Below are 26,979 nucleotides of genomic sequence, written 5' to 3' on the forward strand. Positions count from 1 at the left end.
CAGAGCCCGGGGAGTACCGGCCGAGGGGGCCAAAGCCCTCGCGGCCCCCGAGTCCCCGCCGCTCCCTCACAGCCCCCGCCGGCCCGCGGCCCCCTGCTCCGGGGGCGGGGCCTCTTGCGCCTCGTTTGCATAGCGCCCGTTGAGCCACCCTATTGGCCAGGGAAAGGCACGCGCCGACGCGCCGGCCCCGCCTCTCTCCCTAACGCTGCCCAGAGACGCCGCCGGCTCCGCCCCTCCGCGGGAGAGGACCACGCCCCTTCCCCCGCCCCCGCTCTCAGGCTGCCTGGAGACGGGAGCCGCCGAAAGCTCTGCCCATTGGTCGGCGGCCGTCGGCCTCCGTGATTGGCGGGACGCGGCGGCGGGGGGGCGGGGCGGCTTGCGCGGATTGGCGGAGCGCGTAGGGGTGTGCGCAGGGGGCAGCGGCCCGGAGCGGGGTGCTGGGGCCGCGGCTGGAGGATGGGGGCGGCCGGCGGCGGTGGTGGCGGCGGCAGCGGCGGCGGCGCGGGCTGCTGAGCGGCGCGGAGCCACCCCCTTCCCCGCCCGGCCAGCGCCGCGCTCCCCCGGCAGTATGAACCGGCTCGGCTCCGGCACCGTGGGTAGCACCACCACCGCCCCCTCCGCCGCCGGCCAGTACCGGGTGTGCGGCAATTGCCGGAAGGTGCCGAGACAGGTACCGGAGGGGCGGGGGGGGAGGCTGTGAGGCGGCGGGCGCTGAGGGGGCTGCGGGAGGCAGTGGGGTAGAGACTTTGGAGGGGGTGGGTGGAGCGGGGCAGAGAGTTGAGGGGGGCAGTGGCGTGAGGAGAAATGGGCCGTAGGGCAGCAGTGGGGGGGATGGGGGGAGGGGTTGCGGAGGGGACTGCCGGGAGGTGAGTGCCGGGGGAGGGGGGGGGGGGGACACGGACGCGGCTTCAGGTGTGCCGGGGGGGTGAGGAGGGGTACCAGGGCCCGCACCCCCGTCGCCTCCTTCCCTCTGGCACCGTTGTCACTTGCCCCTGCCCCAGGCTGCCCCCCCCCCCCCCCCCGCTCCCCCTCCCGGGGATTTTGGGGGGCGCCTGGTCTCCTCGATGGGATGGGGGGGGGGGGGAGTAGGGGTGGTGGACTTACGGCCCAGCGGCGCTTGGAAAGTTTATCCACGTATCTCACCGGCAAAATTAATCTCCGGCAAGGCTTTGTGTGGGGGCATCCGCAATCAGAGCTTCAAAAAAAATCTAAAAAAAAACCCACCCTCAAAGCTTCCCCCCCCGCCCCCCCAAAGCCCTGCCCCCCCAGTGCGCTGACCCCCTCCCTGCAGTTGTCAGCAGGTCCCTTGCAGGGACCCTCCGCGCTGCAGGAGAAGTGGGATTCCTCTTCCACCTCCTCCCGACATCTGCTTAACGGGGAGCATTAGTTGAGGTGCTTTTTGTTTGTCCAGGGCAAATGAATTAAAATTGCTGAGCTGTGCAAACGCGGCGAGTCCCAGCGCCCGAGATGAACGCGATGCTGTTTTGGGGTTTATTTTAATTCAATCTCGCCCGATACATTATGCGCCAGGTTGGTTCTTGCAAATGCTAAGAAAGCCTGTAAGTCAATGAGCTCAAATATTTGCGCTCTTTGTCCAAAAACTGTTTTTCTTCCTCTGTGGGTCAGGCCAAGTGCCAATCAAAGTTGTTTTTCAAGCCTCTCTTCCCTGCAGTAGGACTGCTTTTTTTCTTTCTTCTTTTTTTTTTTTTTTTTTTTTTTTTTTTTTTTTTTTAAGGGTTTGGTTTTTGGAAAGGAGGTGTGTATTTAGGGGAGGGGGAGGAGAAATGTTAAAAATCGTTCGGAGAGAGAAGCAGATCTTAAAAATCGTGTTTCTCGAATATTTTAATGGAAACAAAATCTTATTAAATGTGCATGCTTGGTATGTGCAGTTATTTTTTCCATAAACTCTTGGATCATATTACAGTTGATACTTGGTGCTCAGCTCTTAGCTCAGCTTGCGAGAAATGTAATGGATCAGAGAAGCGCACATCAGCAGAGTCTCATTTTTAACCATTTCGTTGCAGGATCGAATCCCTTCTTGGCTTTAACTTGCTGCTGTTACTGCTTTAAGAAAAACAAGTACTTAAAAGAGAGAAGTTCTGCGGGGTTAAAGCCTGAAACAGCTTCAGACTTGACATATGTCTAAAGACATACAAATTAACCGGTGCCAAATACGTCTGTGGAGAAAGCAGGGAGGGAGATTGCTTTGTTCTGCCAAATAATCAAAATGTTTTGTTGACAAATAAGGTGGTGCTTGGCAGTACTTGTAGATCCAAAATTAAATTTAAATTATTGAATATTTTTGAAGCCGTAGCCTCATCCTGCTGGGCTCTTTTTGTATACCTCCGTAATATTGGGGGGGGGGGGGGACGGGACGGGGACGACACACGGACGGACGACACAGACAGGACTAGATGTTACTTCCCTGTAACAGGAAACTTGCCAGATTAGATTAAATTTTTATTTTATTTTTTATTATTATTTTCAAGTAATTTAGGGAGGATGGTGGTAAAACATAGGTACCCAATTGGATCTGTTGAGGAAGGCAGCTCAGCACTGTCTGTTTTGTCTGTGGTGAGTTCAACTACTTCCATTGCAAAATTGGGGAAAGAAAGAAAGAAACTGAGCTGCAGCCCATGAAACCCTCTTGAAATATAGGTGGTTTGTGCTTGCAGTGGTACTAGGATGTTGTTGCATCTGTGTTGTAGGCTGGACAATAAACATGGAAGTACAAAGCTTCTGACTACATCTGTATTCATTTAAAAGTTGGAATAATAAAAATCACTGTAAATTTTAACCTTTTGCACTTCATTGACAAGCATGCAAGTAGAAAACAGGAGGGGGGGGGGGGAAGCGTGGTGGAAGTGAGATGCAAATTTGACCTGAGTCTCAGAGTAATAATCTTCAGATAAGTGCTGCCTCATCTGTTCTTTTGATGGTGGTGGTGGTAGTTTGTTTTTTTTTTTTTAATGCTCATGTGATACTATACTGGAAAAATGATTGGCCTTAGAACATGTTGAATCTCTTCTGCCCTCCTCAGTCTTAAGTCTTTATTTGAAGCCACTTGAATGCTCGCAGTTCAGGTAGTGCTGTTGTCAGAATTATAAGGGGCGATGCAAGCTTTCTACTTGGTGGCATATAATGAGATTTGAAATAGTTTAGCAGGTTTTGGATTCTGAGGGGTGAAGGTAAGTTTCTCTTTCAACAGGAAACAGGAAAAGCTAGATGCAGCACTTCAGGTTTCAGCCAATTTCAAATTAATCAGAGTTATGTTTTATTACGGAAGGTTCTATTAGAGTAGTGCTGGAAACTTGCTTCAGATCCACGGGTTAAATTTGCCTATGAGGAAGGTTTTTCTTATTAAAAAGATAAATTTCCAGTTGGGTTCATTGTCCCAGGACATTTTAAATAACCAGATCTACTTATAGAACAATTGCTGCTAATTAGAAGGGCTTAGACAGTCACAGATACAACATCTACATTATTTTTTTCTAAGTCAAGTAATGACAAGCAGTAGTAGATGATGCTAGTTGGGGCTTCGCGAGTGAGTTTGTTGAACAGACAACCAAAACTAATGCGCTGACTCAGCTTAAAATAAATGGAAGAATGATCAAAACGAGATGAGTAGCTCTGGTACGTGTGATCGATGGGCAGGCTTTGTAACAAAACTGTGGTCTGTTGGTAGGGAAAGGGCTTAAAATGGCATACGGGCACTGTAGCCAAGTCTTTCATAGAGGTGGCCGAGAGTGGCTGTAGCCGGGGCAGCCTCCAGCTCTTGTGTTTGAAAATCCGGTGTTGGGGAGGTCCCTGGGCTGGGGAGCTCTGGGTTGTGAATCTGGAGGGGGTCTGAAGCCTGATGGAAACCCAATGTTCTCAAAATTGGTAGCCCGAGCAAGCAAGAAGAGAATATACAGGAAGGGCTGAGTAGTTCTTTGGACAAATAACTGCCTCAGGAAGGCTTTTAGGAATAAGCAGAGTGTTCAAGGGATGGAAAAATCCTGATATGTCAGGAAATGTAGGAACAGGGAGAGTTTGCCAACTGTTCAAGCTTAGTTGCAAATTGCAAAGCATGTAAAGTAAATGGTTCTTTTACATATACACACAGGTCAGTAGGACAGAAAAGAAAGCCAGTATAAGAGCAGTTCCAGGATTAAATATTTGTTTTATGTTAGATTTCAGTGAGGAAGACACAAGGGCAGTGGCAAAAAGGGGGGTGGGGGTGGTGGGGGTGGTTTATAAGCATCCATCGCTGTTGGCAAGGTGGAAGTGAACCCGGCTTAGCCGACCCTCCTGGCTTGAGCCACTCTCTGTACTCGAATCTTGGAAAAAAGGTATTTGAAATCCTGGATCTGTTCTGTGTTTTCATAGACCCACCCAATGAGGGTGATGCTGTGAGAAGGAAGTAGCCATCAATATGATGTATGTAATTTTCAGAGCTCCTCATCCCCCCCTGCCAGTCTCCTTCTTTAGCACAAGTCTCAATACTGTACACATTACTGAAGCAGATCTTGAAGGAAAAGCATACAGATATATGAAAAAATTATGTATGACATGATACCACCAAAAGTAGGTCACGCTAGACTAATGTAGTAGTCTTCTGTTGATAAGACATCTGTTACAGTGACCTCTTCTGAAAGCAATGGATGGCCTAAAACTGGACTTCATTCATTAAACGTCTGAGGTACCGTCACAGGTTGCTCTCCTCGCTGCATTAGCAAGTCAGCTGAAATTATACTTTGGGATTTGCTAACACAAAATGTTCTAAATACCAAAAAGTTTAAGTGGGTTTGAAGAAATTCATAACAGAAAAATTAAACAAGACCTGTAAGTAGGAAATGGCAACACTTTCTAGTATAGTTTTATGTATGCTTCCCTGGCTGTTATATGTCTGCTATTGCCCCTGGCCGCGGCAGGTTACATGGCAATAGGGACCTTTGATCTGACATATTTTGTCTATTTTTGTGTTCCTGTTAATTAGTTAGAGGAATGATCAGGAACTGATGGGAGCGGGGATGGTGGTGGGCCATGCTGAAAGGAGAAGTCACTGTCCTGAGAGGAGACTACCAGTGGGTTTCCAAAGGATCACTTTTGAAACTAATCTGGATTAACACTGTCCTGAGTCAGAATGAGAGCACAGCTGTTTCTAAAAGATGTACACACAGCAGAAGTGGTAAATACTGTTGGTTCAGGGCAGATTATTTCATAGAAAGATTGATTCAGAGCAGGTTATTTCATAGAAAGCTGGGGGACCTTGAGCACTGGCGTGGTGAGAAGTGGGGTGAAATCCAGTGGTATTGAAATGTAAAGAGTTACAAGCATGGCTGTTTGTTACTCATAACTTAAGAGCAGCTCCTTGGAAGGAGCAGGGAGAAGGATGTTGCTGTGCTGGAGGACCAGCAGCTTACTGTCACCCTGCAGGGCGGTGTCATCGGGGAGGAGGGACCCAAATTAAACGGGCACAGAGGTGAGCTGGCTGGGTGCTGGGAGAAATGGAGTACTGGTTTTGCAGGAAGAGACTAAAAGAGTTTGCTTTTTTAATCCAGCAGAAACAAAGGCTGAGAGGGGGTATGATCCTTGTTTCTAAATATGTCCGGTGGTAAGAGCCAGTGAGGAGAAATTAGCTCAAAAGCAGATGGATGTAAAATGGTCATAAATACATTTGGGTTGGAAAATTGAAGTGTCCAGAGGTGTCTGGTTCTGGGAGAGTTTGTTCTAGGTCTGGTGCTGTCAAAAAAAGCACCTGCTTTTAAGATAGAAAATGTGTGAACGTCATTAAATGATGTGGTGCTTACAATAGCACCAGCCTAGGTTCAGGGAGTTGAGGTCATATCCAAAAAAAAGAAAAAAGACCCAAAAAAAAAAAAAAAGACACGCTTTCATTCACTTCATTGTTCTGTGTGGGTGAATAGGAAAGTAGCCCAAAAGTGAAGCAAAAATAGTCTAATGTCAGGTCTCATAAGCCCGTGTAAGCTAAAATATGTGTCACCATGAGTCATGAAGGTGCATGGAGATGCTGTTACCTGCTCTGTAGAAATCAAGAGGCCTTTCAAGGACGTCTCAACTATTTTGAGGAAAGTCAACCTGGTTCAGTCTATTCTGAACACGGGCAAATGAAAGCTGCTGTGCCTTTGCTTGGAAAACACCCTGGGTTTTCCACAGTGCAGCATCGTTGTTGTTGAGTTGAATAGTGTAATCGGCTTTGGGAATCTCATCAACAAACTTGACTGTCACAGAGAATCTTCTTTTGTAAAATCAAAATGATGTCTTCCATAGTTCGACCACTCGATAATAGTCTCATCACACTGTAGTTGTCTTAATTTACGGTGGCCTAAATGGCTTTAAATCTCTGCTGTGCCTCTTTCTCGAGGAGTTCTTGAAATGATTTTCAAACTCCAGCGTGAAAACCTTGCTCTGTTTTTATCCGCTCTGATTTTAGCAACTTTATGTTGTGTACAACATGGTGCCTGCCTTCGGTGTTTGTTCTTGCAGTCCCCTGCAGCGCTGCCGTGGTGAAACCGGCTCGGGTCACTCCACCACGAATCCCTCGTGCGCAGCTAGGGGGAGAAGATGGGTCTCTGAGAGGCCAAAATGTAAAGCTGTAAAAGCTGTCATTTGTTCTTACATTTTGTGGAAAGATTTGGTTAAAAAAAACTCAACTTACAGAACAGGAGTCTTTCCTGTGAAATAAATGCAGTGAAGGTCCAGAAATGACTGTGATTTCTCTCCTTCCCCATCCTCACAAGTCTTGCAGTGATTTGTATCTTGTCAGAATCTGACCCTTGGAAATAATTGTTTTCCCACCCCCTGTGTGTTAATTATTGCCTTCGCTGCATGGAATCAGAGAGCACTATTGCTCTTTGCACTTGTACGCTGGTTTTGAGGGTTCTTGGTTTCTTCCACTTTTACCTTAAAAGCTAGTGTAAAAAAAAAAAAAAAAAAAAAAAAAAGTAAAAAATCCTTTGACCTTTCTGGTCTCATGCACTGAAAACGAGAAGGTAGAACTATTAAATTTTCATTAGACCTGTAATGAGAATGGCATGGGTGAAATGAACCTCTGGTGAAGGACGCTGCTTTGCAATGAAAAGCTGTAAGAGGTGGCCTCGTAGGAACCACGCTCATTTAGAACAGTCACTTTCATTTAAAAAAAAAAAAAAAAAAAAAAAAAAAAAAAAAAAAACAAAAACACAACAAAACAACAAAAACCCCAAACAAAACAACAACAAAAAAAGTCTTCCCTGAATTACAGGGAGTGAGTGGCGGCAGGAAAGGAAAGAAAGTGGGGAGGAGGATTTTCATCAAAAGAAACTTTGAGGTTTAGTGTTGGGAGTGGGTTACCCAAGTGTGGAGGTTGTCCTCTGTTAAGACTTACTGCTGCTGGTAGGAGTGGTGCGTTGCATTAGCCAAATCGCAGGCTGTGGTTTGGAGATGGACTCTGTGAGCGTTTGCTTTAAATTTATGCATATTACTTAATTAGTGCTTCAAATTTCACATCTCTTTAAATGGTGGTGTTTTGAAATCTGAAAAAAAAAATAATATGGTTCGTTAAGCATCCTTGGTTTTTCCTCTCTCCCACATTGGCGAGGGAGCTGTTAATACTCGTTTGGTTCTTTATTTGAACCTTTTTTCTGGCTAGGGAGATTTGAGTGAGAGAAGATAGTGGTTTAATTCTCCCCCGGCTTTGTGAAGCTAAGGGAGTTGCTCTGGAGATTTTATTATCAGATTTCCATTTCCAGGGCTGGAGAATAAGAAGGGATCGCAAGCATAATTTGCTTGTCCAGGCTGAATATTGGCTTTTGTCTAAGTGGGTCAGGATAGACTGGGGGGAAAAAGGGGCGTTTTCAGCAGAAAAGAAATTCGAATCGTCAGGAGGAAGACCTCAGTTAATGAGAAATTGCACCTCATCAGCTTTGGAAAAACCTGTATGGAAATAATTTATGCTGTTTAATTTCTCTGTTCTTTGCAGGTGTTCCTGTTTGTACGCAGAGGTCCTTCCCATTGTTGTCTCTGCAAGCCAGCCTGGTAGTCTGTGCGCTTTAAGTAGAAGCTATAGGGAGCGTAATGCAGATGACTCAAGTATCTTGTGAAATTCCATTACAGGGAGGTAGGACTATTCCCCGCAAACAACTTTTTTCTGACTGTTTATCAGTCAGTCCATTCAAGGCGTTAGGAATGGTTCAAGGAATTTTGTGGGGTTCTCGGTCTGCCACCCTGGGCAAACTAGTGTTACTGATAATAGGGGAGGCCGGGATCAAGGGCTATTAATTTTAAATGTCTCTCTTAATCACTAGTTTAAAATTCTTATTACAGGACGCTTCTTGCATATCAAGACACTGGATAACTATCAGTTGGGGCAAAATGGTAGTGTAGAGGATAGTTAATATAATATTGCGTGTTTAGGATGCTGAGAAACTATTTTATTCTTAGTATAGACCGTATCAACCATTGATTTATTCAAAGATCTTCAGTCTCGCATCTTATTTAAACTGAAAGTAAGCTTTTTTTATTCTACGGCATGGTGTTTATGACAATCGGGACTTAAGTTAGGGAGGGGCTGAATAGGGTATAAGTGATGGTGCTCAGGATAAGAGATGGAGGTCAATGCTTTAAATTTAGAAAGGCATCTTAAATCTTTCCTGAATGTCCTTGATTACCCAAATTAGAGTAAGATACATAAACAGATACAACCTCCTGATTAAACGCCTATTTTTTTTTTTTTCTTGTTAATGACTCTTGTATTTCTCTCAAGGTAAGCATCTTTTTTTGTTAGACCAGCAATGGATTTCTAATGGATTCTGGGCTCAGCACCCAACCTAGTGAACTTGGTAGCAGCATGAGGCTACCTGCAGTCCCCTTCCTCAGGAGGTCGGGTGGGGAAATATAATAATGGAAAGGAATATGAAGTATCCCTGCCTTTGTGTGTTGTGAGTAGGCTGGAACTGAAGGGATAAGCCTGCGTCACACAAGAAGTAAGGTCCTTATGGATTTGCTTCATATTGTGTGGTCAGTGCGTGGACCACCCTTACGGTTGGGGTTTAAGTCTTCCAATGTACGCAAATGTTAGGTTAACATGTGTGAAAGCCAGGAGAAATAACATTCTTGAGAATTATGTGGAACCATAGGTCTCTACTATCTCTTCAAGTGCAGAAGACATTTGGAAGAAGAGTAAAAGGTGACTTTAAATTTAGGTTTTCATGTATTCACAGTAAGCAATAAACTCATAAATACAACCAGTATGTCTCAATTGCTGCACTTTGGAATCAAAAGGCATGCTTGTCTATCTGTTTTGAAGCGTGTTAAATTTGAACTTAGTTTTGACATGAAACTAGAGAGCATTGTAAATTCTCTTAAAGTCAATTGCTAACTTTAAAGGATCAATTAAATTCTTCCATAGAAGCGAGGAATGGTTGCAAGGAAGAGTCCTCATTTAACGTTTTCACACAAAAATGAACATTAAATGTGACTTGTAGGTTACTTGGGAATTAAGAATTTGTGCTTCTGAGCAATTCCACACAACCTACGTAAAACAGAGTTACGTTGATGATAGCGAAGAAGTAGTAGCTGCTTTGGTGTAAGCCCTTCTTAGAGCAGTGCAGAGCTGCTCGCTCAAGACCATCTTTTATCTGTCTCTGGGCTGTTTACTACTGCATTGGATGTGCTCTGGCTGATACCAACAAAACAACTGAAAGCCAGCATATGTTCTCTCCTCTGTATGAATTGTACAGTTAAAAAGTATTTAATAAGACAGTATCTTAACAGCGTTGAACCTAATTTAATAGCGGGTGCTTGTAAATATGTTTAATATCTCCTCCTTTAGCATGTGGTGAAGGGAATATAGTTACGTTATTGGTTAAATGTATCTGGAGGGGTTTTGGCCATATGGTTCTAAATCTGTTTTAATGTAATTATCCCTATTAACTAAAAAAATAAAAAATATTCCCTCAGAGCTGATTGACATTCTTCTCAGTAAAGCACCCTCGTTGCTGATTAGAGGTGTGGAAATAATAATTTGTTCTAGCATTTAGAAATTTGATTAGACCTCTAATGAAATGGAGCGCCTACACGCTGTCTAAATATTCTACCTGACACCAGTTGGATCTTATCCAGCATGGAAGAACACTTGAAATACTGCTTTACAACGGTATGTTTTGTGTCTTGAAATCAACTGTGCTGCCTGCATGCAAACACCCACTGGCTGTTCAGCAGGCAGAGTCAACCTTGACCCTCTCTGGAAATAGGCACGAGGATCTGATTATTCCGCTGAACACTCATTGCCTCACTGCAATAATTAGCTTAGAATTAGAAAATTAAGGCAACTGTTTATGTGGAAGCAGCCATACTAACTCCCTAAGCTGGACTCCGCAATGGATGCGCACATACGTTATACGTAGTATGAAGTGTACGTGAGGTAGAAGCATGCTGTTCACAAGGTGTCACTGTTCCTGTGTAGTAATAAGTTGATAACAATGCACTATAAATGAAGATTTAAAGTTGAGGCATCGCGTTTCTCTCCCTGTTAGGAGCTGGCTTGTTCTGTTCCCTCCAAAGGCTGACTGAAACACCCCTTGGGTGCCATGGCAGCTGTTCCAGCACCTATGCTTTAAGTCCTCTTCAACACACGTGCAGCAGTTTTCGCTCAAGAGCGTTACTGCCAGAAAACTCTGAATCAGGACTTTTCATTAGCATCCTGCGCTGGAAAGTTCCAGTCCCTAGTGGTAGGAAATGCATTGAACCAACACTTGAGGTGCATGATGTTCATTAGTCAACAGCTCATTTTGACTGGTTAGCTTCTTCCTCTGAAATACAGAAGATAAGTTCTAATGCATCTGAACTAGAATCAAATACAGCCTTTTGTCTTCTTCATTGTAGGTTGTTTTTTTTTATTCTGTTTCTCCACCGTATTTAATGTTTTTACGTTTTGCAGTCTCCACTTCTACACAAATAGAGTGGAAGCGTTGAATCAGAAGAACTCCAACTAGTTTATGCTGTGTTAACGCTTCAGGAGACTTCAGATTTTTTTTTTTTTTTTTTAATCTTGTATTCCTTCCAGAAAGTCCAAACAAACTGTTCAATTACATTACTAGTTTAAGTTTTGCGTTACTGGGGAGAGATTGGATGAGGCAATAACATCAGGGATCATGCAGGTAGAACCTGCTTTGAGATAAGTGACTTTTATTCCAGTAGTTTAAAACTACTTGTCTTGCTTCAACGCTGGTGTTTCACAAGTAGTTAGAAGAAAAGGTCAACTGTAGTGTAATTAAAGGCTGAAAGGAGCCTGCTGCTGGTGTTGTAGTTCTTCAGGCGGGATGGAGCTTGGTGCTTGTTGCACCTGAGCAGAGGACAAGTGGACAAAGAGCGGTCTGCACTGGGGGAAGGTGTGCTGGAGCCATCTTTCTTAGGAAGGTGACATGGGAATAGAGATGGAAGGAAGGTCTCTCTCCATGCCCCTGCTCTTTAGGTCACTTATGCAAAAGGTATTAGATAAAGCTGTAGTTACTTGCCCTATTTATCCAACAGAAACTTGCAGTACAAGCAAAAGCAGTTTGACTATCCAGCGCTGTTGCTGTTTTGTATGGGACACTCCTTTGGGTTAAGCTGTGCCTCATGAATACTTAGAGGCAGCATCCAGCCATCCGATGTGAGTAATGCGTTGAGAAGTCACGTCTATGGCGTCGGTTCTTGTTCCCCAGAAAAGTTGGAATACCCGTTGCGTGGTCTGTCTTCTGTCTGTACGTAAGCCAGGTGCAAATAAAGGCTGTGAAAGTGCCTCTTAGGAGTTGGATTTGCTCTGATGCAGAGGTCTTAGTTTGGGTTTGGTGACTTCATTCAGAAAAAGGTCAAGTAGACTGAAATGCAATGGAGGGTCTCATCAGGCAATGCACGTTAATCGCTCTTCTGTACCTACAGAAGTCTTTATTCAGACAGGATATAAAATAAGTGGGTTTATTATTTCTGTAGTACTTGCTGGTGATTTTTTTTTTTTTTTTAGTCATTAAGTCACTAAAATGTAACCAAAAAGTCCTCTTAGTAAAAGTGTAGGCAGTAATCAGAAGAGACAGTAGCACCTGTCAGCTCTGAGGTTGGAGGTAAATCTGAAGTTCTGCCAATCTGCTGACCTGGACGGCTGAAGAGAGCAGGAATAGCTGATCTGTCGCTGGACTCATCTCTGTATTTACATGCAATAAATCTTCTGTAACAGTTACAAGTCTTCATTTTTGAAAATCAGCATCTCTTAAACTCTGTCAGGAAAATACATTTGTGCCTTAGGTCTTTGCTGCCACCAGCTCAGCCACATTAAGTCAGTGTGTTTTGGAGATTGTATCTCAGTAATCACTCACTTTGGTAAGACTTAGCTTAAGACGTAAAATGCTCTTAAAAAAAAAATGAGAAGAAGAAAGAGGAAGAAACTGCCTGACTGCAAGTATTGTTATGGTCATTGCATTAAGTCGGTGGCTTTCGGATGAAGCCGTTCCTCTGTCGGTCTCTTACCCAAACCTCTCCCAGCCTAAGTTAGCCTGTCAGCTCCTTGCTCATTGGAAAACAGTCTCCAGCCTTTGCAAGCAAGACTCCTTGGAGAAATGATTTGTTCTAATTGGTGACTATTTCGAATTTCCTATCAGATGAAGAATCAGAAGGTCTCTCCCGTGGTTTTCCACCTGTAGCCCTAGCACCGATAAGATTTCTCTGGACTTCTTTCAAGGAGACTGTGTAAGAAAACTTATTTCAGCAAACTCAGAGGCGTGGTGTAGATGCCACCTCCTTCTGAAAAATGCTCACAAGTCAACTAATCAAAAAAGGCTTAAACTCCTGGCTTAGACAGCAAGGCGCTTGCTCTTGGAAATTGTACCTTTAGGCTAGAGGTAAAGCGTGTTAGTCAGGGAGATTTTATTTTTCGTCTGGCACGTTCCTTCTGTTTGAGTCATCGACCAAAGAAAGATGGCCAAAAAAAAGTGCTTCTCTCAAAGCAGGAGGACGTTGCTCCTTTTGGATGTCCAGAGGGACTATCCGTTTCCAGGCAGAGCTGTGAGAACAACCTCAACGTTCCGTACCTTATTTGAACTGTATCAAAGATGCGCGGTGGTCATCAACAGTACATGAGTGTGGGAAACTTGTGCCAAGGGGGCTTCTCATTTTTTTAAAAGCTTTTCAGTGGATTAACTTTTGAAATTTCAAGGAACATCGGCCACAAGTTCTGTTTGCTATAAACTAGAAACCTTACATCAGTCTCACATTTTAATATTTTTATATCTGCTTGAATCTTAACATGAACAGCTTAGCTAAAGTTCTTCAGGGTGAGGTAGCATAGCCAATATCTGCTTATATTCTTCCAGGTAGATACCATCAATCTAAACAAACATCATCTGCTCATCAAATGAGTAGGGAGGGTACATATTTATATTGTCTTCATGTTTTAACTCTTCAGGTTTTTTTTTCTTAATCTTTTTCAGATCTAAATTGATGTGACTTCTGATGAGGCACATTCAGAAACGGGGAAAAAAAATAACATTTGCTTCCTCAAAAGTGTTAGTAAATAATTGAAGTGTAATGTGGTCAAGATGATGAAGTAAATGATACAATACCACCTGTGTTGAACAGGCAGTGTAGGAACGCGCTCACCCAGGCACTAAGGAGTTCCATAATGTGGGCTTCATCTTCTAGACTGGATTAGCACAATGCTTGTTTCTACAACGGTCCAATTTAGTTGAAATGTCTCTTTGTTTGGGTGGTGCCAATTCCTATCTATATTAGAAAATATATTTTGGTTTTTAATAGCATTTATAGAATAAATAGTATTCTTGAACCAATCTGCTGCGGATATATAATACAACAGCATTAGAGCAGGTGTGGTGGGTCAGATCGAAACTCAGTGTCCTCCTGTCTCTGATGGTGGCCAAGGAGCGGTATTTAAGGAAGGGGACACAAAACAGAGCAAGTTCATTGTGACAATCCCTCGGCACTGTCTCCCAGTCTCCAAGTGCTTGCAACTTGAAAACTGCCTGAGCCGTATTTAATAACCGTTCTTGCATTTCTCTCCCGTGAACTCGAACTTTTAAACACTTTTAAACACACGTGGACTTCAGGTGTCTGCAGCATCTTAACAGCAACGATTTCCGCAGCTTAGTTCCGCATTGTGGAAAAGGTTAAGTACCTCTGCTTGAGCTTGTCACCTGCTGGTTGGTTCCTAATCCTTTTATTGGAGGTGGTAAAAGCATACTATGCATGGACTGTGGCAGCCAGGAGGCAATCAATTAAAATATCTTGACATGCTTGTGACAGCAAGCTCAGCAGTTCCGAGTGGCTTTCCCAGACTCAAGCTACTGCGTCTCGCAATCCTACGTGAAAAAGATGGCAGAAAGCAAGCTGGGGGGCTCCAGCACTGAGCTGAGCACGTTTCCCTCTTTTATCTGGGTGAGAGAATTTGTTTTTCTGAATTTTGGCAAGTTACTTCCGTGACTCTTAAGATAGTTCCTGCACACAGATTTAAAATAACTGCTGTGATCATTCTGTACATAAGATGTGTGGGAAAAGCAGTTTGAAAACCCATGCTTCTGCCATCTGCTTGACTTTCCTATGTCTCAGAATAGAATTTGGTTTTATATAGTACCCGGTAAGTGAAAGGTGCTTGGGAGCATGTTTATGTAGCAGCGTATTCCGGGACACTGTTTATTTGCGCAGTAGGAGTTTTTATTGAGCTGAAAACACTACAAAGACACAGATTTATCAAGAGGGAGTGTCGGCAGGGACACGTGGTGAGTTTATCCCTGAAGTGCGGGGCTTCTGCGATTTTGCCTTTTCCTTGAGATGCGGCGAAGAAGCACCTGTGATACTCTCCGGGCAACGAAGTGCTCCTGTGCAGCGGCTGTGCTGCCCTTCTGCTGAAATTCAAACTTTCCATGGTTTGATGGTTCTCACCAGTTGGGGGAACAGGGGAGCAGGCAGAACACATTTTAAGAGAACAGCCAGAAGAAGTGAGAGCTGTAACCGAGGAGTGACACTGCGTTTTGAAATATTGGGTGAGAAGTAGTGGAAGTGCCTGGGAAGCAGGACAGCGTGGTCCAAGAGCTCACAGCTACACGTCAAACGGCTTTTCGCATTGGGAAGATCCCCAACCTTTGCCTTCTTGAGTTAAACTCTCTGGTGGATTTCCACACTTTTCTAGGAATTCATAAACACGTAGTGTTTAACAATAGCCACAAACATTGCTTGGCTAACACCTCAGCTGGCAAAATACCTCGAGTGGCCAGGACACCAGTGCAGCCTTGTTGCTGCTGCTGGCCTCTCCTCCAAGTAGTGGAAGCTGGGAAGGAGACAATTCCAGTGAGCTGGTGCAGAGGTCAGAGCCCGGCTTCCTCCCCCGCAACTGCGGGGGCATCAGGATGCTAATCGGAGGAGGATATTGTTATTATTTTTTACATTGAAGTGCAAAAGTAGGACTCTCTACTTGCTGAGCGAAGATGTCCTCATGGTACTATTCAGTCTGAACTGTCTCACTTCATCGTTTCAACTCAAAACTCAGCGCTGGCTGAGTTAACGTTTGTCTGGTTTCTCAAGGAGGTTGTGCAGCCGAGCTCCGTGCGCCTGCCTGCCTTAGCAACTGGTCACCAAGGACTTCTCTAAAACCACTCTTAGCCAAGGACTTCTTTAAAGCTAGCTTTAAATATTTCTAGAAGAGCAGCGGTTGTGCTAGCGACTGCGCTGCAGACATAACCTTAAGAGTCTTGCCCTTGGTAAAAATTTAAATCTTAATGTTTTAAGACGCACTTCGCCTGAATTGTGTCTCTCTCTGCTCTCTGTTGAAATGAAGGCGACGGCAGTGCCAAAGAGGAGAGGCGAGAGAATGCAGCCTTGATGCCAGTCCCTGGTTAAACAATTCTCCCAGTCTGCTTTTATAGTAACCTGCAGTTAAGTGCATCTTCCTTTCTGTAAACCCTTGGGGAGCGTGATCTCTGCTGGAATCTGCAGCACTTCAGGATGTTCCGGCATGAGCTGCAATGGAGTCCGTTAAAGTTTTTTCTTTAAAACGTATTGTTGGAGGATTTTGCTGTGTAATGCTCTATATTAATCTAATATTTTGAACATTTAGCATCTCTGAAATAATTTAAAAAAAAACCAAACCAAACAAAACACTTTCTTCACAGTAGAAGGATGCCATTATGAATTTACAGTATGGATGAATACCATTCAATTTTGCTTGCTTACAAGGCATGTATTTTCAGACAATACTTGTGTTAAAAACTTGGTTGAGCATTCTTGGGAGGCAGTTCTGCCAGAGATACATGATGAATTTACATAACCCTAGGAGTCTTTCTCTCTCTTTTTTTTTTTTTTTTTGTTTTTTAATATCCACCAGTTACGCGTCTCCGATTGGCAGCATGCCCAATAAATCAAATGTGCGTGTGGTTGCGAATTGAAGTATTTAACCATTCAATTACTGTATTATAAAGAGGCTGTGCTATCAGTAGCTAATTCGGGTATTAATTCAGGCCTGTCAAAGCAGCTGCTGTTTTATCTGTACTTGCTATCAAACGTTTGTTCTACCTGTTGGCAGCGGTTTGCTGCGTGGATGGAACGGGGAAGTGGATACGGTCTCTCCGTGGGAGGACAGAGACCACATAGGTGACCGTGGCTGCTGCCCATACCCACGCTGAGCGTGCGGACTCTGAAGCACGTGGGACACCGCTGGCAGGGCAGAACCCGGCTTGGTTAGGTGGGCTGCACTGGGGCAGGACGAGGCATGGGAGGTGGTGGATTAAAGGATGTGCTGTGCTGCTTTGGAGGCTCTTCGTTAGCAAGCGGCATCGCTGTCCTGGCTGATGATGAGGCAGATTAACACGATGCAGTTTTGCCAATTTAGTGGCTGGAGGCTGTGTTCCCCAAATGAGATAATATTGATCTGTCTTAGTATGTCAGACTTGGATTAAACATGAAGGTGGAAGTGGGCCAAGGTACAGATAAAACAAGTCCCAGCTTAAACCGCTGAAGTCTTCCACTGTGGCTTTTGCCCTTGATATCTGATGCTTTTGAAACATAGAAAATGCTCTTCTGCCGTGCTCATAGGATTTTGAGTCATCTTGACGATCACAAGATATTCTGTCCTGAGGGCATTTCTTGGGGAGCATAGAAACTCCAGTGTTACCGTCGGGCGTCGGGTGTACAGGGAGGGAAGGAGGCGAGGTTCTCCATGGCTGATAAGAGGGAAGCTTTGTTTCTTTCTTTTTTTTTTTTTCTTCTTTTTTTTTTTTTTGAAGGCTGAAGTAGACCAGAAGACCATTTGTTGTCTGCTGGTGGTACGTCTTACCTGTCCTCAAGCCACTAGGTTTCACCTGGTTAGACATGGATTCCTGTTAGTCTATGGAGGAAAACAAGGCCTTTCCATGGCACGATTGATGTCATCCCGAGTTAGACATCACCTTTCTTTTTTGGTTTTAACCAGGGTCCAGTTGGCTCTGATTTGAATGTCTGTGTTTGGTCAGTTGAGTTTCACCCTCAGTACCTGATAAGGATTGGGCTATGGAGAAGAACTCCAATTTTGAGGCTTGACTTAAATTAAACGGAAGTGAATCTCTAGCAGGCAGGAAGTAAAATAAGTGGCTGTTTGTCTCTCATCTTTTTGATATACTCGTAATTGATATTCAGGTTTGACTGGTGACATCTTTACTTGAGCAAATCTCATGAAGATCTTTCCATCTTTCCAGGCAGGAGCCTCAGCCTTACTTTCTCATTTAGGTGTACTCTGTATTCAGTTACACCAACGTTAAGTTACAGGTCTGTCTCTTACTTGATATATTCAGGTCTATTTTGACAAAAAGGCAAAACACAATTCAGGCTTCTTAAATAAAGAAGGGTTTTGCAGCATACCCGTTACTCTGATGTTGGACTTGCAGTCCTCGCCTGTCTGCTTCCAGTTGCAGTTGAGGGTTGGATTTGGTTAGTAGAAATTACCTTCAGGGTAGGGAGATTGGTACAACAGAAGTAGGACTAAAAGAGGATGTAGACGTAGGCTTTCTTTATAAAAAAGGAAATGGGCTTTTCTACCAGTAACGACGTGTTCGCTTGAGTTTTTCTCCTGTGGGTTGAGCGTACCGGGTATCTTTCCAAGATCGAGGAACCACTGTTGGACTTCTGCTGCCTGGCCATCCATCTTGGGTTGGGTAGAAATTGCTGCCCTTTGGTTTCTAATTAGTGTGGATTGTGTTCTTAATAACTGGTGGAGGGATGGGAACTTGGGATAGGCTTCCTTTTATTGTGTGAAATGCAAAAGGGCTGTAACCTGTTACTAAAGCAAAAACTCCCCTCAATTGTACTGCCCTGGCTCTCTTCCCAGCTCCTTGCAACACTTCATCAGCTGTTAGGCACAAAGATGCCAAATTCTTAATGTTAAAAGTGACTGTCTTAAGTATTTTGAAATGCTGTTCCATAAAAAAGATTTCCTACTGTTTGACTTCCTCTGCTAATTTTCATCTTTATCGCTTAGTTTGCATTTTTGGAGTTGTACGGTCTGTTAAGAGGAAGAAACCATTGCAAAATCACTTGAAATACCCTTAACAAATGACTGTAGGCTAGGACTTTTACTTGGTGAACTCTTAACATTTTGACATTGTTTGTTCTGAACACCTCTTTTATTGCTTCTGGAGATATGTCCCGGGTTTAATTATAGGAATGGGTCAGTCGTAAAGAGGAGTTTTGCACTGTCAGCAAATAAAGTGTTGTGCATCATTCAACTTACTCCTTTTCACATTTTCTCTTTTGTCCTTTGGCTTTTCTCTCTCTATGGAAATTGTTTTGAAAAACAGTACACCAAAGTTTATCTTTCTAATGTGTATCCAAATTTTTGAACTTGCAGCACAAACTTAATTTGAGATGAATTGCAGATATATTCTGAAGCTATAAAGCTCCTGATTTTATTACATTAGATGCCATAAACAGATTTTTTCCTTTAAAAAAAAAGATAATAAATGTTTGTCAATAAATTCCAAAATTTCGTGGCTTTGATGAATATGCTTTTTTGTTCTTGTCAATCAGAACCTCCAAGGAGCACTGGCATATGAAGGCGAGTAAATTGTGTAGATTTGCTTTTCCTTTTAGCCAACAACACTATGTGTAGCTTTAAATATTATATTAATCCTCTACAAATTTATGAAAAGTATTAAAGTTTCCACCTAAAATGAATTGGATGTGTCCTAAACTTCTGACACGTTTCTAAACTGCTCTTCCTCTGACTAGGTGAATAAATTATAAGCCAACTTGGCATACGTAGAAATAAACAATATCCCTCTCCCATCCTAAGGAAGGGTTTGAAGAATAGTAGAAGCTAAGATACAATCAGTGGTCAAATAATTTTTTTTTCATGCTTTCTTGTCTTCAGCGAGCGTAGAATGAGCAGACAGTCCAGTGTAATTGTAAAACTGTGGCGTTAATGAAGCCCAGAGCATTTGGCTGTGATCGGAGCAAGTGGAGGTGGACCCTGCTCCGGGATCCAAGAACCAAGAGTGGAAATGCGTTCAGTAAGCAATACCGGGGGTAGAAGAAGCCAGTTTGTAGGCAGGGTTTTAACCAGCAGCAGCAAATGATACTGCCTGTGCCATGTGAACTAAACTACGAGGTAATTGTGCGTGCCAGACTGAAAACCAAAAGTGGGCTCTGGAGCATCAAGTCCACGGGATTGAACTGGCGTATTTTGAAGAACAGTAAGACAAATATGAGACTGGGACAAAATTGATTCCTTTGGGGAAATACAGCCCCAGATCAGGAGTCCTAAACTCAGTTTGCCACTCCCACCCTCATAGCCCAAACCCCTAGTGCAGCCAGCACAGCCCAGCAGGTAACCGGGCTCACCAGTCACGAGGCTTGGGCGTAACCCAAACTACACTGCAGGGGCTGTGACCAGTGCCACGGTGCCCCTCCTCCCCCCCCCCCCCCCCCGAAAAAAATCCTGCTTGTTTAGGAAAAAGAGTTTGTTCCTCAGGAAGAACTCTGCCCTGGTGACCAAGAAGGCCAATGGCATCCTGGGGTGCATGAAGAAGAGTGTGGCCAGCAGGTCGAGGGAGGTTATCCTCCCCCTCTACTCTGCCCTGGTGAGGCCATGTCTGGAGTATTGTGTCCATTTTTGGGTTCCCCAGTTCAAGGATAGGGAACTGCTGGAGAGGGCCCAGCAAAGGGCTATGATGATGAGGGGATTGGAGCATCTGTCTTACAAGGAAAGGCTGAGGCACTTGGGTCTTTTTAGTCTAGAGAAAAAAAGACTGAGGGGGGATCTTACCAATGCTTATAAATTCTTACAGGGAGGGTGCCAGGGGGATGGGAACAGTCTTTTTTTCAGTGGTGCCCAGTGACAAGACAAGAGGTAACGGGCCCAAATGTGAACATAGGAAGTTCCATCTTAACACGAGGAGGAACTTCTTTACTTTGAGGGTGGCAGAGCACTGGCACAGGCTGCCCAGAGAGGCTGTGAAGTCTCCCACTCTGGAGACATTCCAAACCCACCTGGACACTGTCCTGTGCAACTTGCTGTAGGTGACCCTGCTCTGGCAGGGGGGTTGGACTAGATGATCTCCAGAGGTCCCTTCCAACCCTGACCATTCTGTGATTCTGTGAAAAGCTAATTTTGGGATGCCCTTAGGCTTTATATTTGATCTAGTGCTGTTTATTATACTGATGCCCTTATAGTGGGGGCAGTTTTTGTTGGAGTGGAGGCTTTGAGCCCCTTGGTGGGTGTTTCCTAGCCACTTGCTCGGCTCTAGGAGTTCACAGGGACACAAGTGTCAGCGTTGCCGTGGCTCGCAAAATTCTATCTCTAGGTGCAAAATGTTTCTTCCCGGTGATTTTTTTCCCCCCCTCCGGTCGCAGCATGACCACCTTGATGTCGAGTTCAGGATGAATTAGCTTTTATGTGCCACGTGCGTGAGAAGCCCCTGTACACCTGCACCAGTGCGACCACTTGCTTCTTGCCTGTGCTGTCTGCGCTCATGGTTGTTCAGAAGTACTTCCCAAACCAGCTGTTCCATTGGCCCCGCCAGCTACCGGCTCCGCTCTCAAATAAAACAGCCTCCTTTTACGGCTCGCTAAAAATAGTTGTTTCTTTAAAGCCTGAGGACACGGTGACTCATGTGATAGCGAAGAGGAAGAAGGGTTATTTCTTTTGCTTTAGGCTTTGGGAGGAAAGCTGCCGCGCTGCCTCAGCACCAGCCGGGCTTGTGCTTGCTCTCGCTTGGGTTTCACGGCCGCGTTGCCAGCCGGGTGGCTCTGGCATCCTTTCCTTGGCCACGGCGGCTATTTGAGATGCAGGTGCCATGTCCCAGTGCTCTCAGCCTCTTGGCGCTGGAGGGAAGGCACACGGCCACTGCCGCAACTAAAAATAAACCCGTGAGACAGCAAGTCGCAGCTTTTGGTTCTGGGGGGGGGGGCTCCCCCAAGGATGAAGGCGTTTCTCGCGAATTATAGATGTGCAAATGGGAAATGGTTCCACCTGATCACTGTTAGAATTCCTGATATTTAGCTCCCGGCACCGTTCCAAGGGCAGCTTAAGGAAAGGAAGCAAGTCACAGGTAAAGCTCGCTCAGGCCTGGTTCCTCATGAATTCCTGCAGCAGCTCTCCTGTGGTCTGCAGAGGTCTCCTCCTGCTGTTTGATGCCCCAGCGTGCAACTGCAGAACCTGCTTCTAGGCTCTGCCTTGCAGTGGCCCCTCTCCCAATAACCTGCCCAGGCTCAGTTTTCTCTGCCTGTCTTTGAAGTTCTTTGTCATCTTTCTCCTTCTGAAGAAGCAGACCCAAAAAAGGCTCTAGCTTTAACGTAAGTGGAATTGGTTGCAAAACTTTTCAGATAGCTTATTCATACTCCGGCAGTGTGTTTCTGGAGGAAAGTGAAGCAGAAGATGGCTGGTGTACATGCGTACGGCATTTTGGTTGCTGAGCAACCTCTTTCTTGCTTCAACCACTTAGCATAAGAATTCAGTTTCAAATCTGATATTAGGGACCGCGGCTGACTTAGCGATAGCTAGCGTAACCTGCAAAGATTAGTTGGACAGGAGAATGAACCCTCATTCTTGGGAAACGAGAAGCTTTGCAAGAACTTTCACCGTAAAGGACCATATGTCTGCAGTGTTGCTTTGTGATTCCCATACATAGTTTTTCATATTTGGGTTCTTGGGTAGACCTTAAATCACAGCTCTAGATAAAGCAGGCCCAGAAGCAGTGGTTCTTATCTACAGTTTGAGAAAGCCAATGTTATCTTTCTTAACAATTGTAAACTTCCCATGTTTTTTTATTAAGAGCATCCTGAGAACTTGCGCAACCAGATGATGTTTGCTCCTTACCTTCTGACAAACTTGTTTTAACTAGTTTTAATAAAAGCTTTGGTTTGAAGGCAAAGTAATCTCTGTTGGTGGAAAGGAAGACCATACACTTCTAATAGAGAAAAACCCCACCTCCATGAAAGTGTGCCGTGATTAGATTCACCAATGTGAATTACTTTGTTTGGGCTTTTGTTTTTTTGTGCTTGCTTTGGTTGTTTGTCTGTTTTTTCCAGGCTTGTGGTTTTTTGGAATTACCACCACCCAAAAGGAGCTGGGTTTTGTCCTTTTTGTAGTATATTTGACAGACCTCGGTTTTTATGTCTGACTATCTCCTTGGCTTTCTGTCGCTGTTCACAAGAATTAATCGGAGATACTTGCCTGCGTTCGTGCACCCAAGTACCCTTTCCTCCTTTCCTTCTCAGCAGTGGCTTATCTGCAGGGTCAGAGGAGTCATCACAGTCACACTGAATGGGGAAACAGGGGAATGGAGCCCAGATCCCGCTAGAAGCAGCATGTGCATTTTTTGCCCTTGTCTGGCCTCGAAGACCAGCTTTGAGAGCCTGAAGAAGCAGGGTATAGGTCAGAGAGCAAGATGTTTCAGCTCTGGTTTGGACCTGTGCTCTTGACACTTTGCAGCTCTCCACGTTGTCTCGCTCGCACAAGCTGCTTATTAGTCAGTATGAAATGAAGGTTTTAAACTCTAATATCCAGATAACCTTCATAAAACAAGTGAAATGCAACCGTAATAGTAATCTTGGAAAGTATCTCTTCTTTTAACGTTGGCAGAAATGCCTGGCTGCTCGCAAGACTCTGTGTTTAAAGCGAGAAGATGTCTTCCTCTGCCTGGTGTGGCTGCGCAATGAGGGGTTGTGTGTGCGGATACCCGGTCTCTCTACACCCTTTCTTCTTACTTTAGACTGAGTACATTTGATTCATAAGGAGCATTTTACGGGATTTTGAGGCTGTGACAGCAGGCAGTGGTTGCTGTAAGTTGTCTCCTGGCTGCTGGGCTTCACACAGTAGATCCAGCTTATTTCTGCATCTTTTAGCAGCTAATTATTCCAAAGTCACAAATCTAGTTGACATGCGAGAGTTTGCATTGGAACATCTTTCCTCAATAATCACTGCTGATTTTTGCATGTTTTTTTGTAATCTAATTTAGAAAGGACAGGATGTTTTTGAGGAGCAGGACAATAGTTAGGCAGCTCCAGTGGCTTCATTTTCCTGTGTGGAAATCGGTGGCACGCTCCTTCTGGGACCGGCGCTGCTGTTCGTGCAGATGGCGGTTAAGCTTAAGCCCCACTGGTAGAGGTATTTAAGGGTCATTTGTTATGAAAAACCTTGGACTTTTTATCTTAAGGGCACGAAATATTTAGTATGCAAATCCAATACGGCTGTTGATGGATAACTTATTAAGAGTCACCAATGCTGCAGTGCAATTAAGAACTTTAGGAAGTGTGCAGCCACAGTTTCCAGATAGGTGGAATATAACCATAAAGAGGAAAAGAAGAAAAGACAAGAAGCAATGGCTTTAAATTACTGCAAGGGAAATTCATGTTGGAGATTAGGAAAACTTTCTAAAGATCCGAGGAACTAAATGACCTGGAGAGATGGAGGAACCTCCAGGAGGCTCTTTAAGAGGAGGTTGGACTAACATTGGTCAGGAATGACGTGGACAGTGCTGGTCCTGCCCCTCCTGAACCAGAGGAGCAGTCGGCCTCCCCGAGGTCCCTTCACCTCTCTGGCTGTCAGCAGTCACGCTGTGAAGCCCTCCACAGTTTATCTTGGTTCAATTTCTTATCCCTAATCAATCAAAAGAGTCCTGTGGCTCTTGCTGTGCTGTCAGCCTGTTCTGTACTAAATAGATCATCCTCAATGGGCGTTTCATGACTTCTAGCTGGGGTTTGGGCACCAAGGCTTGTACTGCATGTGGTGCTCTCCTCCGGGCTCGGCAGCTGAGCAAGGCGGCCCTTTCCTTGGGTTTCTAGAACAAGTCTTTAATTGGGTCTTGCTGGTTTGTGTGGACTGTGCTTTTCTTGCCAATATTTGGCACACAAAGTGCTTCTCAACACTGAGGATCTCATTAGGTGCTGATGGGGAGGGGTTGGAACTCAACCTTCAAGGTCCCTTCCAACCTAAACCATTCTATGATTTTGTGATATTGAAGAAAACAGCATCTCTTATAATTTCCCAAGTGTGGCTTTTTTCCCCTCTGCTTGAACTTCCATTCAGTCCAGTAAATGGCTAATTTTAGCATAGTGCCAAATGTTTTGTTGCTGTTGTCTTTGTATCTTCAAGCTGGTGTATAAACCAGTTGGGATTAGATTTTTGGTTTTTTTCAGTCTTACCCCGTGCCAAAATTGGTGCTGTCCATTCGCGCAAAGTACAGGGGATGCAGAGCTGATCTAACCAAGGTGGTGTGGTGGCTTCACCTCCTCAGTGGGCTGTCAAACACCCAGGTGGCCTTGGGGAGAGAACCGAATCCAGGCCCTGAAGATCTAGTCTTGCGACATAAAGCGAGTCAATATGATATTCCTGACGCTGACCGAACTATGTGACTGTTTTTCAGGAAAAAAGAGTACAAGTCTCCCCACCATTGACAAGAGGACCAAGTGCCTTTATACCAGAGAACGAAGTAAGTTTGCAGTTAGCTGGGCCGGGCGGGTGGTAGCTTTTAAAATGGCAATACTGAAGGACAGTTGACAATCCTGTTTGTCCCTTGGTACCCAGACGAGCTCCTTTGCGAGCAGAAGCGATGGTTTCTTTGAAGTAGGCTCCAGTGAGTAAGAACCATCCTGCCCTTTCACACAAGTGGTGCCATTTGACATCTTTTTGGTCGTCAGCACTCCTGGAGTCAGCCATGAGTGCCGGCTCTGCTCTTCTCGGGGGGGATGATCACTTACTACTCTTAATGCCAGGCCTAAAGGGAGGCGTATCCAGTGCTGCAGAGGTATGATTACATCGCTCTCAAAGCAGTGTCTGACCTTCAGTTTGAGAGAACCTGAAAATATGACTAACTCCTTAGACTGTAACTGTGGCTCTTGAGAGAATTTATGGTTGAAAGGTGCGGTTTGACTTCAAACTCAAGATTTCTGCCCGTGATTTAATGTTCAACTTAAGCCTCGATTTGCAGTTTGCTGCAGTAAGTAGGAACTTCGCTATGGCGTTCTCCTGTGATCTCAGTCTTCACAGAGTATTATTTATTGATCAATTAATTATTTGGGATGGGTGACTATAAAACCAGGACCTTTTTTTGGGTTTGTTTTAAGTAGTTGTTAAAGGCAGATAATTCACATGCTAGAAAGGCCAAAAAGACATTTTGAAAGATGAGACAGCTGCTGCTCTCTTGAGTCTCTTTCCATTTATACACTGGCAAGGTTTGAGTTTAAAAACAGAGAGAGTGTGAAGGCTGGCGACAAGAAAACACAATGAAGCAGAAAGGAAGAGACGTCTAAAAGAGTCTTTTAGACTTGGGAAGAGGGGAGTGAAATGAGTTCCACCCAGCCAAACTTGCGAAGAGGACTTCCCTTTCATATGAAATACAAGATGAAATTGAGATGCCCAACTTTGTAATGACTTAATTTTTCTCATAAAGTGAATAATTGTATAAAAAGTAGAAAAAATACATGTAGTTGAAGTGGTAACATATTTTGAGACAATTGAATTTATTTCACAGCTGTACACTTGGTGAAGGTGGTGGGCAAGGGTGCAGGAGGAATCACTGAGCAGCTTCCAGAAAGGAGTAACCCCAGCGGTTACCCAGTACGAGCGGGGAACTTCCACCTGTATGGATAAAACAGCTATTCAGTATCACGAACAAATGTTAAATATTGTTTGTTAAGCTAATAACTGCCTTTTTCCCCCTGTTCCTTGGCATGAAATGATGCAGTGGATAGGAAGGATGAAGCTAGAGATTGGTAACACACTGAATGTCTCAGAAATCTTCATAATAACACTGGTTGTGTCAAAGCCTGCTTTATTGTCAGAATGGAAGGAATATGGACGGAGCAATAACAACTTAATTGTAAAGGTTCCTGTTAAAGTGCTGTAAGGCTTTACAAGCAGAATAAAAAAACATACTTGTGGATCCATGGATAGTATTAAATCAGGAGGAAGTGCATATACGGTATGAAGAGGATAGTAATATAGGCGGAGATAAATCTCAGAAGCAGTAATGCAGCGTATTGCTATGCCTAATATAGCAACAGTGCAGTCCTACAGGACTATATTCAATTTTGTCAGCAGAATTTCTTCGACATAACTTGTACTGTTACAAAGAAAACTCCTGACAAGCTGGAGGAGGTTAGAAACCTTACCAGAGACACAAAAAGTGTGATTTCCCCAAGAAATCACTAAACGAGACAAAGATCTCTTAAATACATGGGAGATACACTCGCTGAAGAATAAGGGGGACTCCTGGCAGTGGAGCAAGGGGTATGCAACAGTAAGTGAGACAAAAGGATCTCTAATGTGTGAATAAACTTCTGATGGTAAAAATATTCTTAAGGAAAACTGAGGAGACATCATTTTGGGTACAAAACACAGAAAAGCTGCTGTAGTGAAGAGCTACGCATGTAAAAATGATGGAGCTGCCTGACTGCATAGCTGCTTCTTCCCTTTCTTTCTGGGCCGACAAATTAAAACAGGGAAGTAAAGTGAAAATGTGGTGTGTTGTTTGTGGGTTTTTTGTA

At 44.3% G+C, this 26,979-nt stretch overlaps 1 long non-coding RNA gene across 1 annotated transcript; it reads left to right on the forward strand.

The window, feature by feature from the left end:
- The first annotated feature begins 607 nt into the window (after window positions 1–607).
- Window positions 608–2,791, forward strand: LOC309677183. Its single transcript, XR_014269664.1, has 3 exons — window positions 608–670; window positions 1,412–1,530; window positions 2,025–2,791. It is a non-coding gene; the product is annotated as an uncharacterized lncRNA (long non-coding RNA).
- The last annotated feature ends 24,188 nt before the right edge of the window (window positions 2,792–26,979 follow it).

The sequence above is a fragment of the Vanellus vanellus genome (assembly GCF_965231255.1).
Source record: "Vanellus vanellus genome assembly, chromosome: 1".
Lineage (NCBI taxonomy): Eukaryota > Metazoa > Chordata > Aves > Charadriiformes > Charadriidae > Vanellus > Vanellus vanellus.